At 47.4% G+C, this 18,816-nt stretch overlaps 1 long non-coding RNA gene across 2 annotated transcripts; it reads right to left on the minus strand.

The window, feature by feature from the left end:
- Positions 1-2,008: 2,008 nt before the first annotated feature.
- On the minus strand, positions 2,009-12,181 carry LOC144296266 (uncharacterized). Of its 2 annotated transcripts, none has more exons than XR_013363432.1 (3): positions 12,023-12,181; positions 7,848-7,948; positions 2,009-6,923 (listed from the first exon to the last, which is right to left on the minus strand). It is a non-coding gene; the product is annotated as an uncharacterized LOC144296266 (long non-coding RNA). The 2 variants fall into 2 exon arrangements; XR_013363433.1 differs by lacking the exon at positions 12,023-12,181 and adding an exon at positions 9,117-9,590.
- Positions 12,182-18,816: the final 6,635 nt, after the last annotated feature.

Here is an 18,816-nt window from a genome sequence, read left to right on the forward strand (position 1 = left end):
ATTTGGTTACATTCACTTTTTTAATGCACTCTCTGGAGACATGATGCATTTGTTCTTATTTCTATGCATGAACTCTATTACACGGTGTACTTTGGAGAATGAGACAGAGTTCCCATTATGCTGAGGGTTGGGTGGCGCACTGAGCCTGGGGACAGGGGTCCTGGCTCTACAGCACCATGTACCAGCTGCAAGTTTAGGCAAGCTTGCAAACTTTCTGAGCCTGGGTTTCCTTACCTATAAAAGGGAGATAATAATACCAGCTTCATAGGCTTGTTGGTGGAATTAATGAGGATAATGAGTTAAAATCATGTAGCACGGGATAAATGGTGACAATCGTCAGCTCCTTCTGTGGTGGTGCAAGGTCTCATCAACAAGGCAGAGTGATGGAAGGCTCAGGAACAGAAGTTTGGAGACAGGAATCCTAGGTCTTACTTTTCCAGAAACATCTAAGAAAGTTTTTGCCTTATCTGGGGTTCAGCCCCCTCACCTACAACCATAGGAGCTTGGACTTCATGACGTTCAAGACTCTTCCAATTCCCAGAACCTAGGCTTGTGACTCATCCTTCCACCAAATACCTTCCAGATGTCGTTGCCTCTTTTGCCTTCTGAAGGACCCAGCAAAGTGGGTGTTAGTGAATCTGTTTGTCGCAGGTGGAGACCCGGGCGCTGGGTGGGAGAGCAGGGCAGGTGGAGCTGGGTGGTGGCCCCATTACATCACGCACCTTTCTCACCCTCCTTTTGGTTCAGAGCTCCATGTGGAGATTCAATTAAAGGAAACCCATATATCTTCCAGCTGAAGCCATGCCACAGAGTTCACATTGATTTCTGCATCTATGCTTGATCGATGTGATCCTCCTTCCAGACCTTCCCTACCCTGTTGTTCACACACTGGGAATCCAAGCGTCCTTTCCAGCACTTGGCCATGTTAATTAGCCTGGAAATGACAGCCTGGACACTGACGTACAGTTATTATCCCTACACGCTTCCCCTTGAGCTGTGTATGATGACCTCGTGAATATGTTTACCAGTATGTGTATAAGGGAATTCTGATTCACGTCAGATTTTTTAAAAAATCAATATACTATGTAAAAGAAAGCACATTCCCACCCCACCCCACCCCCCAGTATAATTGAGCATTGAAAGGATGTGGATGGTTCCATTTATTAGAATCACATGGGGAAATGTATTGACTGATACATTTATAATTCTATTAGATGGGTAATTCTGTTTTTAAAAGAGGAGGGAAATTTATCTCCTGAAACTTCTAATTTAAATTCGACAATTCCATCACTGTTGCTGGGGGTGTAGAGTACTTGGGGAAAATTAAGGCAAATGACTGCCGTGGGGATTTATAGCACAGTCATGGGCTGGTGTCCCCACAGCCTGTGACAGTCCCAAGTCTGGCCTGTCATCCCAGGCAACCTTAGGAACAATGGAGTGACCTGAGGGCTTGGAGGGAGGTGGCTGTCTGAGGTCTGAGGGAGGACTTCAGCCAGAAATATTTCTCCTGAAGCTTAAGTAGAACTTGTCAGGGAAGAAACGGAAGAGACGCCTCTAAGGCAGTGGCTCTAGCACACAGGCCAAACCTTTGAGTTTGGACTTTATCTTGCAGCCATGAGGGGTCAGGTGAAGTGAACTGGTGAGCCTGCAGGTTAGGTTCTTCCAGAAGGAGATGCTGAGACAGAGTTAGGAGGACAGCCTTAAGAGGTTTGTTGAGGAGTCATATCTGTAAACAGAAAAGAGAGGATGCAGAACGGGGTGAGGAAACTGGTACAGACCCAACCAAACCCTGCCCTCCACGGACGCCGCCCGGAAAGGAGGCCCACGTGGACAGACATGACCCGTCATTGTCTGAGACCTCCCCGAGAACAGTGAGACTGGACTCAGACGCTGAGCTGGCTGCTGAAGGAACCAACAGGTGGAGGAATTAGCAGCCCACCTGTTCTAGAAGGTGAGGCCAAGCGGTGCCTCCATGTCTGCCACAGTAAGGTTCAAGTGCATCAGGACGTTAAATAAATTTAACGTTTATTGGGTGCACAATATGCTCTCTTACAAACATGTTCCCTTCTTTCTGTCATCCAACTCCCGGAGCAGGATGTAATGGAAGTACTATTATAATTATTCCCATTTTCCAGATGAAGAGTGGGGGCTCAGAAAGGTAACCTTTAACTCAGAGGCAGTAGGAAAACTCCCATCTCTCGGTGTCTACAGCTAGTGGTCTTAGCAGTCCCACCAAAGCCTGACCAGGGTGAGCAGCCGAGGTAGGAAGCCTCATCAGAGGGCTGTCCTGTGGCATTCTGTGACCACAGCCCAGAGCAGAGGCATGGGGTAAAGATAAAGGGAAGCCTCTGGAAAAGTATTCCAAGAGAGAACTTGCACAACACTGTCTAGGCAGAGGGCAAAAAAGATAGATAACTGGATGAGGTTGAGATGTCAGCCTGTTTGGGTTTGAAGTCTCCTCTTTGATCAATTTTGGCAACTTATAAATACATTGGAAAGACATGGACCACATCATCCGGATTCCTAAATTTATTACCCTAAATTAGGCTCCTGGCGTTATTTATTTAATTTGCTGAATCGGTAGTGAATTCAGAAGCTTTGAAGAGCTAAAAGTGTAAAGGTGTATATGATAAAGATCCCCATCCTTCCATCTCCATCTGAGTAGTCTTCACCATGCAGGACATCCAACATACACTCGGTGCATCGATTTCAGATCCATTCTTCCAGAGTCTCTAATACATATGGAAGCTGAGACAAAGTGTATCCACCTTTTTTACACAAATTAAAGCATTCCATTTACACACTTACAAATGTTCCAGATTAGGACATTAAATCCCGTCTCATTCTTTTTTATGGCAGCACAGTATTGTGTGCCACACTTGCCACATTTTATTTACCCTACTGACGAACATTTACTTATTTGTCACTACTAAGAACACTGTTTCTATAGGGAAAAACATGTTATTTGTCTTAAAAGTTTTAGTTTATCTCTGTGGGTATATTCTCTTTTTAAAAATCCAAATGCAAATCCAGAGGTTTTCTTTTTTTCCTCCCCTTGAACATACTTCCTGCTTGTCTTGTCAAAGAATCCGATCTTGTCTCTATTTTCACATCTACACATTTTATTTCTACCTTATCACATTTCTTTATCATGATTAATCTTGATTTTTTTCTTGCTTATTTTTTGGTAATTTCTTGAGTTGAACACTTAGTTAATTCTATAACATCTTTCTTCTCCAATAGTAAAGGACTGTAGAGCTAAGACTTTAAATTCACAACATATATTAAATATGAATTTTATCATCATTACTTCTTTTTTTTAAAGATTTTTTTATTCATGAGAGACATAGCGAGAGAGGCAGAGACATAGCCAGAGGGAGAAGCGGGCTCCCTTCAGGTAGCCCAATATGGGACTCGATCCTGGGACTCCAGGATCACACCTGAGCTGAAGGCAGGCGCTCAACCACTGAGCCACCCAGGCTTCCCTCATCATTATCACTCCTAATGCATTCGTAAATGTACTTTGACAATAATTGATTTGCTCTTTGACTCAAAACTGTTTGAAAGAGTTCTTTCAGAATGTCCTAGTACTTAAATTTCATTTTTAATTTTTTATTTGCAGTCTGTTTCTAGATTTAATACTTTTTGGTTAAATAATGTGACCTAGGCAATTTCAGCTTTGTAGTACATAATCAAGTTTTCCTTTAGGCGATATATAACCAACTTTTATAAATATTCCATGGTTATTTGGGGGGAAAAAAACCTTGTGTCTATTTGCAGGGCACAAAATTCAACATGTCTATTAAAAGAAATATGTTAATTGTGATGTGCGATCCTCTTCCTTCCTTAGTTAATTCTTGTCTCCATCTGGCCAATTCTGAGTTGATTAATGTCTTCCATTATTACTGTGTCTTGATCATTTCTTGGAGCAATTCTAGTGATTTGCATGTTACACATTTCAGTGAGATGCTGTTTGTGCATCAAACACGTTCATGACTTTGCACATCCCAAAGCATTTTTATGGAGCAGAAAATAAGCACCCAAGAGCTGCATTAGTTCTTCCTCATTTATAGAGCAGGCTATGGAACCACTTTCCTTCCTCCTGTACAATCTCTTTAACCACCAAATTTGGCCAAACCACAGAGTACAGAGAAATCTGTTTGCTCAGTAATTTTACTGATATTCTCAGAAACTCAGCCAGTATCTTTTCCCTGAATGTAATCCAGCCATTTCATGGAGCTCATTAGCTCTCCCAAGGTATTCGTTTACGATTTCTTAAATCATGGGGTCACCATAACAAAATGAGCAGGGGCTAATTTGTACCCAGACACAAGTTTGTACTCTTGGCAGAACTTTCTCTATTTCATCCCAAAAAATTTACTGCAAAGATTAAAAACTCTACCACAATTTGTGGGATTTTCAAAGTGACGTCAAGTTAAGCTATAATTCACATTTTGCCTTGCTAAATAAAGTTTACCTTGTAACAGGGAAGAAATTTAAACACATTTCCCAGTCCTGAGTTCACGTACAATCCATATTTGGGGGTTGGTATTTCCTGGAATTTGGAGAGGTAATATGAGGGATTTTTTTCCCTCTTGACATCTTTGTGGCAAAATCTTATTTTAAATATCTAAATCTATCATCTATATATCTATCTATCTATCTATCTAGATATATGCCCTTATGAATTCGTGCTACCGTTCCTTAACATGGATTCCTGTAAGTGAAACTCTCACATCAAAGGATGAGAAACTCAAGACTTTAACATGCAATCTGAAATTGATCTTGGCAAAGCTGGTCCCAATCGACGCAATTTGGTGTGAGGAACGCCTGTGTGCCCATGCCCGCACCACACCAGATGGTATCAGTTTCTGATGGTTCCAACCTGGCAGAGCAAATGTTTCAACCCTGCAATCTGCATTTCTTTTTTTTTTTAAGATTTTATTTATTTATTCATGAGAGACACAGAGAGAGAGAGGCAGAGACACAGGCAGAGGGAGAAGTAGGCTCCCTGCAGAAAGCCCAATGTGGGACTCGATCCCAGATTCTGGGATCACGACCTGAGCCGAAGGCAGGCGCTGCACGGCTGAGCCACCCAGGTGTCCCCAGTCTGCATTTCTTTAGTTGCTAGCAAGTTTTACATTTCCCTAAGTTTACTTATTTACTTCTTCTGTTTTATTGAGATACAATTGACACATAATATTGTCTAAGTTGAAGGTGTACAACACAATGATTTGATATACGTATGTATTACAAAGCAGTCACCGCAATAAAATCAGTTAACATTCACCACCTCACACAGTTATGGTCGGTTTTCTCTTTGTGAGGAGAACCTTGAAGATTTTCTCTCTTAGTGAGCTGCAAACACACAACAGTGTTGTTGATGACCATTGTCACATTGCACATCTACCTCAATTGAAAGGCCATTTGTAGTTCTTCTGTTAGTTGCCTGTTCCTATTCATTGCCCATTTTTCTATTGGGCTATTTTTTTCTTATTGATCTTTAAGAGCTGTGTGGAGGGATATGCATCTTCTGGCATCTTGGTGAGATTTTAGAGCATTCTATATTCGATCCTTTTACATGTACAACCCAGCTGAGTTATTCTTATCAATCATTTCTCACATAGGGAGGCTGCCACGAAGTAGATCGCTATTGTTATTGCCATTCTACAGGTGCTGAGAATGGAACTCAGAGAGGTTCAATGCTCACGAACGCACAAAACCAGGATTGGGTTCTGAAGTACCATCCAGGTCTTGTCCTCAGTCTCCTGAAAGCTCACTGGGCAACTTTGCCACCAGAGCTGTCACCAGGTTACTTCTATCATGCTACAGGGCTTCAGACAGTACAACCAACTCCCCTTTGACTCAAAACACACTGTCTCAGCCCAAACAATCCTTAACTCCCCCCTCCCAAAACCTACCCTAGGAACAACTTGGGTAAAATCCTGCCTCCTTAAATTCATGGAGTTTCGGTTTTCAAGAATCTCTCTGTTCAATCCAAGGGGAAAATATGATTGTGTTTTGGTTTGTCTTGGGTTCAGACACCAGAGAGCAGTGCTGTGGATGGAGACTGTCCCAAGGCGAGTCTGCCTCCCATTTGGTATTGGCCACAAACCCTGGAGAGCTCTGATCCTCATCCCAGAGCCTTCCTGCAGACTTCCTCCAGAGGCTGTGGTTGAGTGGAGGGATAGATCATGTTATTAGCCAACTCCAGTCCATGCCAATCAGCTGAACTGCTTCGGGGAGGAGCCAAGGGAAAGCTGAGACACACGAGGTGGCCTGCTTCTCTGCGACGGCACAAATCCAGCATTTTTGCGTCAGAACTATCACTGCTCCTCTGCCAGTGGACATCTGCATCCCGGGGGCAAGTGGCCGTGCCGGTTATGGAAGCCCGAAGGCCAACGCAGATGCAGGGTCAACGGGCCCGCTGGTGACCAGGTCAGCACTGGTTTCAGGGGGTCTCAGATCACCTTGGTATTTCATTTACAATCCAATGTAACACCACATTTGTGAATTTAAATTATGCAAATTCGAAATAGCAGAATTCTTTTAAATTGATGCATTTTAACTAGATGCAAAAGACTGGAAACAATCCAATTCCTTAAAGCCAAAACATCATGAATCACATAATTTTAAGGCAGGCAGGCTGGAGGACTTTAAAACCATGTTTGCTGCCCTTGTGGCCTGGTGGTGCTATGTGCACAGGTGGGGCAGCACTCCTGGATTCCTGGGCGCAGGGGTGGAGCAGGTGTTACTCTGGCATTTGGCAAACCATAAGGATCCCACAGCTTCAGGAATGTGTGTTTTTCCCACAGGATTCCTTCCACCATGTGTCACTAGGGCTGCTCTCCCTGCGACTGAGGCTTCACGCAATTCCACACACTTCTTGAACAGTTACTTTGCACCAGGTACTATGCTGGTTGCTGGAAAGGCAAACAAAGAAAATAGGACATAATTCCTTGAAGAACTTATGCTTTAAGGTTAAGATCATCCCCCAAGTGGACGCCAGTGTAATGCGATAAGCGTAAGCAGGAATCCTGCATGGGGGTGAGTGGAGGTTTACCCGGAGGGGCTGCCAAGGCTTCCTGGAGGACACAACCTGAGCTGTGAAGGATCAGAAGGCATTAGACAGGCAAAAGCTGGTGGGGAGGAGGACAGCTGAGGGAAGATTTCAAGGCAAGTAACAGCAGGAGTGAGGACACAGATAAGCAGAAAGGGGAGTCTCAGGAGCCCCCTAGCCCTGCACTGGGCTCTCCTACCTCTGAATTTGTCCACTGGGCTCTTCTGTGTGTTCATAGACAAAGGCACTTGGTCCTTGCTCAACTGGAGACCCCCGAGGGACAAACTTCAAGTCTGTGGCCCCAGACTTAATGAACCCATCAGCCAACCTACTGAAGCAGCCCCTGCCCTCAGGGACTCAGGGGAAAGTGACCTCCTGTGACCAGTGGGCCCTTTAGCCATCCCTGACAAGACAGACCCTCAACCCATAGCCCAGGGCTTTCTTGTGTCTGGGCTGGTGGGTCTCAGTGAAGCCCCCTCTCCACTCAGAACATGCCAGAAAGGGACCATCAGTCCCATCTCTGAGCAAACGTCCAGCTCTTGGCACTGGCAAAGCCATCCTTCCAGAAACCCATGCCGACCTGTGCTGTCCTTTTTGGTTTTCTTTTGGCAAACTCAGTAAATCAGGGATGACTTTAGCTCCCATTTTATAGCAAATGTTTCTTTCCAAAGTCAGATCTTTTTGAAATAGCCCTGTCTTGCCTATTACATGTAGGTTCATTTTAAGAAAACATTCTTAGAAGCATAAATTGTCCAGCGTTTGGCTACACTGATTCCTGCCTGCGTACCTTTAGACAGCTGTTGCACTTGATCCAACGGTGAGCCTCAACTGTGAGTTTTCACCTACTTCTCCTGAGATCCATGATTTGTGGAGCTTTGATTTCGTTGACTGCAAAAACAAGAAAACATTTATTATGTCTCGAGTTGTTTTGAGAATTAAATTCAGGTTACCATTAAAAAAAAAAAAAACATAGCATAGTGCTTGGCACATCGCACAGTACTTGGCTGAGATTATTATAAATATTATACCTTTGAAGAAAGATCGTAAACATTTATGACATCGTCTTTACATGATGTAGAGATATTTAAAACAAAAAACAGGATTTATTTTTTTTAATTTTTAAAAAAGATTTATTTAATTATTCATGAGAGACACACAGAGAGAAGCAGAGACACAGGCAGAGGGAGAAGCAGGCTCCTTGCAGGGAGCCCGATGTGGGATTCGATCCTGGATCCTGGGATCATGCCCTGAGCTGAAAGCAGATGCTCAACCGCTAAGCCACCCAGGTATCCCTAAAAAACAGGATTTAGAGAGTCGTTAGACTCTGGTCTCTATGGAGCTCAGTTTTTTCTCCATGAGAAGTTTGATTTGGTTGTCTTGATACCACTCAGTGTAAACATTCTTTAAATGAAAACTACGGTGAATGATTTCTTGTGTTTGTATTAGAGATACACTCGTGTCTGGCCCTGAGTGTTGATTGAATGACCAGCAGACCCCACTGGCTTCCAATCACATTTCATACGATGGCCACCCCCACCCTGTCCTCATGCTCTGGCCTGCATCCGCTGCCCGTGGTAATCATTTCCCTCCTTAGAGAAACACATCAATACTTTCCGGACAGTAAAACAACACCATCACCTGTTTGCTTCAGAGTTTTACCTATGCGATTCCCTTAGGATCTCGGAAATACATAGGACAGTTTCGATCCCATGGACACACAGAGACAGAAGGAAGAAGAGCCATGGGGAGGGCCACGTGCTGGAGAGGCGAGGACTTGGCTGGGCTCTTGCTACACTACCGCGCTCGGTCAGCATGCTGTCCGTGGGATGCCGTGGCTAACTCCTGGTTAACAAGCATTCTTCCTTCCCTGCAAAGCAGCCCTGAGCTGCAGGCCCAGCACCGCACACCTTCTCTGGTCTACCCGACTCCACCCTCCCGGCCATCCCTGGGTGACCAGGGCAGACGCTGGACCTATGCTGGGCCAGATTTTCACCCTGGGAATTTAAAGGGAAACCCCATTTGGGGTCTGGGAGTCAGGAAGAGTAAGGCAAGGCACCTTATTAAGCCATGAGGGGAGCCGACATCCCATCAGGTGGGCCAGGCAGGCGAAGGATTGAAGTCTGCAAAGAGAAGAAAGGCTGGGCCCTCGAGGGGACGGGGAGCAGCAGTGGAGACAGTCCTGCAGCCTCCTAGTCCTCCACCGCCTCACTCTGCTCTTGGCCGCAGGAGACACTGCAGAACCCATAGCGCATGGCCCGCTTCCTCTTAATCCATCCAAATGTTACTTCTGCTGCCTGTAACTCAAGAATCTCGCATTTTCCCCTCATCTACCTTCATTTTATTTCTGTTGCTTATAACTTAAGAATCTGAGCAGAGACAACCTGTTAGTTCCACATGATTTGCATGCTCAAATCTCAAGATATTCAGCAGAGATTGTTCAGATGGCACCTGGGAGATAAGGAATATCTGAGGTTGTAACAAAGAGCTCAAGTTTAGCAAATTCCGTTTCCACGAAGAATATATCACAGCAAAGCGCTTCAGACTAACCGTTCCTCACTTCCCCCTAGCGCAAAAGTACGGATACCTAACACTTAGGAAATGATAATTATGAAAGAAAAATGGGTGTTCAGGTGGCACTGCCCCCTGGCAAACACAACAAAATAAACCAAGCAAACCCTGCTTTGTTACGTGAGTGAAGCAGTTCCAATTACCCACAACTAGACACACAGTGCTGAATGTTCTAGAATGATCTGATTTCAAATACCCAATGATCTGATTTCAAATACCCTCAGATCTGAAGCTGAGCTTGGGGGGGGAGGGGTCCTGTCTGGGGAGGATGGGAGGAGGTGCTGTGCCGATGTGCTTGAAGCCAGGGAAGAGGCTCCACCTATCCTGGGGATCTGGACAAGCAGCAGGCCTGCGGAGCTTTTTCTGCTGTTTGCCTGACTTTTCTTCTGTTTTTTACTTGTACCGAATGCACAAACGTGAACACAAGAATGTAAACTTTTAATCATCATCTAAGTCATTATTACACTATGTCATTTTCTGCAAACGTGCACTTTATTTTAAAACAATGACGCCAGACCACGGGAGTACAATCGCTCCCTCCTCCTGAGACTCTGCTTGCCAGCCACACTCTGGGTCAGGGACCCAGGGGAGAGGGGAGCCAGGCCTCTCCTCTAGCAGGGGCCAGCTTGACGTCAAACGCCAGGCAGATGAGGCCATCACAGGCAGACCGGTGCAGAGGACGCTTGCCATCCACGATGGAGCTCACCTTTGCCGGCGATGCCAGCTTTTCGGGATGTGCTGATGCGGGTCCAGGAAAGCTAATACATAAGGAGTGGCATTCCGTGTCCAGCAGCATCACCAGGCACTCTGAAACAGGAGGCTGCTACCAGTGCAGCCCGGTATCTGCCCTCCCTAACAGCGTTAAGGGGAGGCAAAGATGGAAGGAAAGGAGAAATGCAAAGGGAAAAGGGGGAAGATGGAGAGAGGAGGTGAGAAGACCGAGGCCTTAGAGAGGTGGCAGGCATTGCCCCGGAGGTCCCAGCTCTCCCTGGACCCTGGAGAGCAAAACCAACTTCTCTCCCTCCCTTGCTCCCTCTTTTCCTTCCCTCTCTCCCTCCTTCCCTCCTTCCAATTTCTCTTTCTTCAGAGCTTCAAGGATAAGTTGTAATTCTTCATCCTTAAGGAATTATGACAAGGTTTAGAGCTCCTGGAATGTGCGATGTCTCAGAAGCACAAAGAATTTATTATCTATTTTCCAAACAAAGCAATAATTAGATCACTCCAGATAACTAATACCATGTTTTCAGAAGCCCTGAGTAAATGATAAGCTAATATTTGTACAGTTGACCTTAAAAGTGTGACAGCTAAGAAACTCTTGGAGAGACGCCCAGAAAAGCACCAATTATTACAGGATTTAGCAATGCCGCCTGAAAAGGAACTTTCACAATTCTTTGAAAAAGACGTTTCCAGTTTCGTAAACCACTATGCTAGAGTAACTGTGGGATTGTTCCTTGACAGCACAATCACATTGTAATTGTAGGGCAATAATGCGAGCAGGGGTGATGAAGGGGAGATCCAGAAGCCAATCGGCTGCCACTGCTGTGAAATGTAAAGATTCCGGGGTTCACGTGGTCGGAGAGGTGGCCAACGGCCTCTTCTAGTTGTGCTCTGGCTTCTACAGAGATGGCAAGCACTCTTGTCAAAGACATTTGGGAAAATAAAAAATAAAAAAATAAAAAAATAAAAAAATAAAAAATAATAAAAAAAGACATTTGGGGTGTTTGCGTTTTCCCAAAGAAACAGGCACTGCCTGTCAAAAACCCAGCTAGGGGCTGTTTCACAAAATGTTCTAAGGCATATTTGGGGAAAATATTGCCTGTTGTGCAATCAGCTCCCACGGGACAATGAAGTCCACAGAGGACAAAAAAAGAAAAAAAAAAAAAAAAAGAGAGAGCATTTTTCAGGGAGCTGGGGTGGGTGCAGGAGCCTCATCCAAGATTCTCCTTGGACCGGCCCATTTGGAACTGTTCTTTCTTTCTGCTCTAAATGTGCAGCGATTCAGGCTAAAAAGCACAATGAGCACTAACGAGCGGTGCCCTGGCCCTGAATGCCAAAAATCTGTGTTATCCTCTCTTACCCCCAACCAATTTTTTTTTCTTTTCTTTTCTTTTGTTTTTTTTTTTTTTTTTTTTTTTTTTGTTACTTCCCACCCCCAGGTCCCTCCCTTACAGACCTGCAGCCTGGGCCGAGGGCAGGAATGCTGCAGACCCCTTTCCCTGTAAACTATTTCCCCAAACCCCAGCTTTCCGAAACCTTGTCTGCCGTTGCCGCCTTTAACCCCTTCGGTGATGCACACGGTGTCTCCACGGGTCCTCGTGACGCCGGGGCCCGCCGGCAGCCACTTGGGAGATCTGGAGCCCGCGAAGAGGGAGGCGGCGGCGCTCTTGCTCTTACCCAGTCATGTGCACCCGTCTGTGCTCTGCTCAAGGCCGAGAGGCCAGTGGGGACCTGACGACAGGACCGGCCGCCCTCTCCCGGCGTCCCTTACATCCGCCATTCCCCAGCGTCCCTTGCATCCTCCCTCTCCCAGCATCCCTTGCTTCTGCTCTTTCCCAGCGTCCGTTGCATCCTCCCTCTCCCAGCATCCCTTGCATCCGCTCTTTCCCAGCGTCCCTTGCAATAGGGCGTGGCCACGTGACCAGACTCCGCCAATGGGGAGTTCACCTCTGCTCACCCCGGAGTTGGTGGGGCGGGAAGCCCGGGCGCGGACCCTGATTGTGGAGATGGGGCCTCGCGGGCCCACGTGGAGTGTCGCCGCTGGACCTGGCCTCCGAGCAGCCCCGCCCCGCTGCAGCCCCTTGTCCGCCCCGCCCCGGGGCCGCCCCGTCCTTCCCTGTCCCCGGGCTCTCCCTCCACGCAGCCCGCGCTGCCCCAGCTGCCCCGACGCGGCGCCTGCGAGCGGTGACCGTGTCCCTAAGAGTAAAGGAGAGGGACGTTTCCGCATCCCCACGTGGAGCACAGCGGTGCAGGACCTGCCCCCGCCCCGCACCCTCGCCGGGCCCCAGGACCCCCCTCCCGCACCCTCACCGAGCTCCAGGACACCCCCCCCCCGCACCCTCATCGAGCCCCAGGGCTCACCCCGCACCCTCACCGAGCCCCAGGACACCCCCCCCGCACCCTCATTGAGCCCCAGGACACCTCCCCCGCACCCTCACCGAGCCCCAGGACACCGCCCCAACCCTCACCGAGCCCCAGGGCCCGCCCCGCACCCTCACCGAGCCCCAGGATACCCCCTGCACCCTCACTGAGCCCCATGACCCACCCCGCACCCTCATCGAGCCCCAGGACACCCCCCCAACCCTCACCGAGCCCCAGGACCCCCCCCCCCCCACCCTCACCGAGCCCATGACACCCCCCCCGCACCCTCACCGAGCCCCAGGACACCCCCTCCAACCCTCACCGAGCCCCAGGACACCCCCGCACCCGCACCCTCACCGAACCCCAGGACACCCCCCCACCTGCACCCTCATCGAGCCCCAGGACCCCCCCTGCACCCTCAACGAGCCCCAGGACACCCCCCCACCCTCACCGAGCCCCAGGACACCCCCCACCCGCACCCTCACCAAACCCCAGGACACCCCCCCACCCTCACCGAGCCCCAGGACACTCCCTGCACCCTCACCGAGCCCCAGGACACCCCCCACCTGCACCCTCATCGAGCCCCAGGACCCCCCCTGCACCCTCAACGAGCCCCAGGACACCCCCCCACCCTCACCGAGCCTCAGGACACTCCCTGCACCCTCACCGAGCCCCAGGACACCCCCCCACCTGCACCCTCATCGAGCCCCAGGACACCCCCCCACCTGCACCCTCATCGAGCCCCAGGACCCCACCTGCACCCTCACCGAGCCCCAGGACACCCCCCCCCAACCCTCACTGAGCCCCAGGACACCCCCCCACCCTCACCGAGCCCCAGGATACCCCGCACCCTCACCGAGCCCCAGGACACCCCCCCCCACCCTCACCGAGCCCCAGGATACCCCGCACCCTCACCGAGCCCCAGGACACCCCCTGCACCCTCACCGAGCCCCAGGACACCCCTCCAACCCTCACCGAGCCGCAGGACCCACGGGGCCCCCCCATTCGGCGTCGGGTCCTGCGCCTCGAGTGCGGGCACCTCTGGGCCGGGCTCCGGGCTAGTCGAGGGAGAGGGGGTGACGCCGTGGTCCCCCCGCGGCCGCTCAGTGCCCAGGGCTGGGCTCTCGGGGACCCGCCGCCACCGCGCCCGGAGCCCTGCTGTGCGCCGCAGCCTCTCGACCTCTGACACTGTTCGGAGAGACACGGTGTATTTATCCAATGACACGGTTGTTATTTTGCGAAGTTTCCAAAACAAGTTCCAATCTTCGCGGAGCCCCCAAAAGTCAGCACATGTTCTCCGGGTGTCGGGGTGCGAAGGGCTGACCCCCAGGCCGCTGTGGGCTGACCACAGCCCGTCGGATCTCAAATCTTACCCCATCTGCCGTTCCCCAGGGAGTAAAAAGAGCTTTTTTTTTTTTTCCATCATGAGACTGAAGCTCTGAGGTCACCTGACTTGCAGGTTTTAAGCTGCAGAACCAGAGTTGATCTTGGATCTTGGGCCTCCCTGGTTGAGAATTTGGTGCCTTTTTGCTGATGGCAGCAAACAATTAGGACGTTTTCAGACCCTGTGTCCAGGGATTGGGGGGTGGGTATAGATTTGGGGGAAGGGTGCTTCCTCATGCAGAGAATGGGCTCATAAACTGGGGCCTTTTTTTTTTAATGAAAAGTGATTAGGTGATATGCTACGAGAGCCTTGAGAATATTCCCACCCGCTTCCAGGAATCTGCCAAGGGGACTCAATCAGAGATCCAATAAAAGCTTCAAGCCAGGGTTGTTTATTTCAGCTTTATCTATAAAAGCAGAAATTGGAAACATAAATAAGTCAAAGGGTGGGAATGACAGAGAAACGATAATTCACCCCTTTATGCAGTCATCAAAATCTGTTTTCAATGGCACGTGAAATTGCTCGTGAGGTAATGTTAACTGGGGGAAGAAAAGACTTGAAACTATATTCATCATATCAATTATGTATATTTATATTTTATAGATTTGTTACATATTTATAATTACACACAAAAATGTCACTAAAACAAACACGTTAGGATGATTCTGTCCGCCTAGAAGGATCGTTGGTGGTTTGTAGTATTTTCCAAAATCTCTGCAATGAGATTTTGTAAGAGAATCTACGAAACTTTATAGGGTTCGTTTTATTTTATGCATTTTTATTTTCCCCGGCTTTATTGAGATGTATTTGACGTATAATAAAATGGTGTAAGCATAAAGTATATAATGTGATTTGATACACATCTTTGAAAATGATTACCACGTAAGTTTAGTTAACACGTACGTAACCTCACATGACTTTTTTTTTTTTTTTTTTGTAATGAGAATGTTTAAGATCTACTTTGGTGGCAACTTTCAAATACGTGTCCAGTATTGTTAACTGCAGTCACCATGCTGAACATTTGATTCCAGAACTTACTCACTTTCTAACTCGGAAGTTTATGCCCTTTGATCAGCATCTTCTGTTCCCCCAGCTCCCAGGCCCTGGCAATCTGCATTCTGCTCTGTTCTAGTGCACATTTGTGTATTAAAATAAAAATGTGTACAGCCATGAATCTGGGCCCCCATATTAAAAAGAAAATGTCCTAATAAGATTAGATTAAAAGCAAAACAAACACATACACAAAACCCCTGATAGAACCATAAGAAAAGGACCAGAGGTGAAGGGAAAGAGCAGGAAAGCAAAGAAACAGCAGGCATCTAATATTGACATAAGACAAAGTGGAGATTTATTAAGAAGGCACATGGTGGAGAACCTTACCATTTTTTAAAAAAAAGATTTTATTTTAGAGAATATGTGTGCAGAGAGGGCAGGTGGACAGGGGGAGAGAGAGAATCTCAAGGAGACTCCCCAACACAGGGCTCAGTCTCACCACCCTGAGATCATGACCTGAACCGAAATCAGGAGATGCTTAACTGACAGGAGCCACCCGGGCAACCCCAAAACCTTATCGTTTTTAATGAATGGATGATAGGGCCTCCTCAGACTTCTGCGCTGACTTGCTGTCAGCCAGAGACGCTGGGGACACCAGTCTCTTTCGGAGCCGTGTTCTTTGTACCTAATGGCAGAAACACCAGCAGCAACCCCATGGAGTAGCTGTGGCTTGGGATGAGCTGTGTCTGAAAGCACTCCTGCAATAATGTGCCTAAGTAGTTGCCCAATAAATTTCCATTTCATTTCATGTGCTGGACAGCATGGCAACAAAATATGCAAAGGAAAATTTATGAGACGTTCAAGGGACACAGACAGCAATGCAACCATCAGATGAGATAATAACTCACTGTTGCCCAAACTCAGACAATCACGACCACCTCGAATTGTTGTCTGGGGGATCATGAGAAATACTGACGGGTTCTGTAAGCTGCAAGGCAGCATAACAATGTTAGTCATTTTCAAGATGCAAAATTAAAAAAAAAAGATGCAAAATAATATTTATGGGGAGTGATTACATTTTTTCCAAGGTCATAAAGAAATTCTCAATAAATTTTGAAGAAATCTTGTAATCCATGTTTATGACCCCGATGTAATATCTAATATTAGCCATTTATATTTAAGCCAGAGAAACTCCAACATTTTTAAGTGCTCTCCTGAATAATGCTTACATATAACAAATGAAATAAAGAACGTAAGAGTAACTGATTTGGAAAATAAAACGCTATATATTGAAATCAAATTATAAGTTATAATAATAAATCAAACCATGCCTTAAAAGAGGTAATTTAATATTAGATTTCGAATGCAGAATTAGTTTATGACCTCTGTTGTAATTTGGAAAAAAAATCACAAAATAGATGTTGGAAAGGTTTGGTAATAGGGGCGCCTGGGTGCTCTGGCTTTGGTTGAGCATCTGACTCTTGATTTCGGCTCAGGTCGTGACCTCAGGGTTATGAGATGGAGCCCAGCCTCAGGCTCTGCGCTCAGCGGGGAACCTGCCTGGGATTCTCTTCTCCTTCTCCCCCCGCCCTTCCTCCCACCCGCACTCGTGCTCTCTCTCTTTCTCAAATAAAAAATAAATCTTGAAAAGAAAGGGTTGAGATTTTTTTAAGTTTATTTTTTTTTATTTTTTTAAGTTTAAATTATATAAACGAGGGCAGACTGAGATAAAATATTTCCAAAAAATATCCAGACGCCATAAAGAGCTCATGGAAATGGAATTAAAAAAAAATGAAAGGTCCAAAGAGTAGAGAGACAAAGAGTTTTAACCCACAGTGCATCCTTCATTAGGAACTTGTATATAACAGATGAAAAGATAAATAAGAACACATAATTAAATAGCAATATAGATTCCCTATACGCAGGACATGTTTCTAAGCAATGAGCTATTAACTCATGTCGCTGGCAACCACCCTGTACCACAGAGCGTGTTGTGGTTCTCATTCTATGGATGGGGAAGCGAATCCCAAGGACATGACCGGCTCACCCAGAGGCACCCCAGCAGGATGTGGCAAGGCCAAGAGGCAAGCCCAGGGTGTAATTCTCTCTTGGTCGCTGTACTCCATCACCAAGCTCGAGGGAACAGAAGGTGTGTAAGTGAAGGTGTGGCTGCAGCACGACTCGTGTGGCTAGAACACAAGCACCCAACAATGTGGCAAAGCAGAAATAAAGCCTATCCGCTGAAGAATCGACTCTATCGTTAAATTTGTAATCAAACCAACTCTGAGCTACTTGAAAGGGTAAGTGGGGGCCCCTGGGTGGCTCCATGGTTGAGCGTCTCCCTTCAGCTCAGGGTGTCATCCCGGGGTCCTGGGATCGAGTCCCGCATCAGGATCCCCGTACGGAGCCTGCTTCTCCCTCTGCCTGTGTCTCTGCCTCTCTCTGTGTGTTTCTCATGAATAAATAAATACAGTCTTTAAAAAAAAAAAAAAAAGATAGGATAAGTGAAAAGAACATCAACGGCAGACATGCTAGTGTTTGCAGTGATGGAAAACACGTGTGCGCTTAGACTAGCATGGGAAGGTAGCCTAGGGGGTAAAAACAGTGGCTGTGGCTGTAAATTGTCACACGATGTCAGGTGACAGCATTAGTCTTGCCCCAGATACAGCACCCTGGCTCCTGGCAGCGCTAACTGGGGCACAGCAGGTCCCCGCCTTCCACTGCTGGCACCTGCCCATGCCTCATCCCTCTTCACGGCCTTTGGGAGGACTTCCCTGGCGGCCCGGCCCAACCTGGCTCCGGGGGTCCTGGGCCTCCGCTGCAGCAGCCTGCTTCTCCTCAGTTTCCCCGGCTGGCTCTTCTCCCTGCCTGCAGCCCCCAGACCCTAGAGGGCACAGCCAGGTAGTCCCAGCTCCCTCCACCGAGCCTGGCCCTGGGGTATACCCGTTGAAGAACTCAGACATCTGGGAACTGCAAGAGGAAGTTCTAATAGCTTCATAACATTCATCAGAAAATGCAAATTTTGTAAAATGCAAATGCTGTACATTTTGACACAGAGTTTCCTGTTGTGGGTTAGGCAATCCGAAACAGCATACACGGGAGGGGAGGAGCGCTGGGTAGGTGATCTTTCAAACTGCAAAAGGGGAGTGTGGGACAATATATGCTGTTCAGCTGAGATGTCAGATAATTAATTTTTAGTTTTCATTCCAAGAGCTCTGCTGTAATAATAATTCTTTCTAAACTTGCACATTTTTTTGGAGACAGTGAATTTCACTGTAGAAAAAAAAAATAACAATGACTTGGATGAGAATTTGTATGATCTTTGCAATGGGCCTGGGAAGTAAAGTCTGCATTTTTTTCATTAACCTACGTGGGGCGGAGCTGTTTTGGGGGGTCTATTTGCCTGTAGTCATTCAGCTACAAAAGCCCCCCTCTTGAGGACACACTGAACAACACCCAGGAAAAGCATTTACAAGTGCATCAAGGAAAAACAAAAAAATAAACAAACAAACAAACAAAAACACAAGTGCATCAAGGGCCAGACTGAGATTGCTCCCGTTTCTGGGCCATAGTCACGAAATCAGTGGTGGCTCACACCTGCGTGGCACGGGGTCATTTTCAAAGCTCAGGAGGTCTCAGCTCTCTCTCGCTCCCTGCCCTGTGAAGTATCCGGGTCTGTGTGTGCTTTGTCTGATGGGCTGTAGCGAAGCTGAGAGGTTGAGAGGTGCATCCA

The sequence above is a fragment of the Canis aureus genome, chromosome 24, assembly GCF_053574225.1.
Source record: "Canis aureus isolate CA01 chromosome 24, VMU_Caureus_v.1.0, whole genome shotgun sequence".
Taxonomy (NCBI): Eukaryota; Metazoa; Chordata; class Mammalia; order Carnivora; family Canidae; genus Canis; species Canis aureus.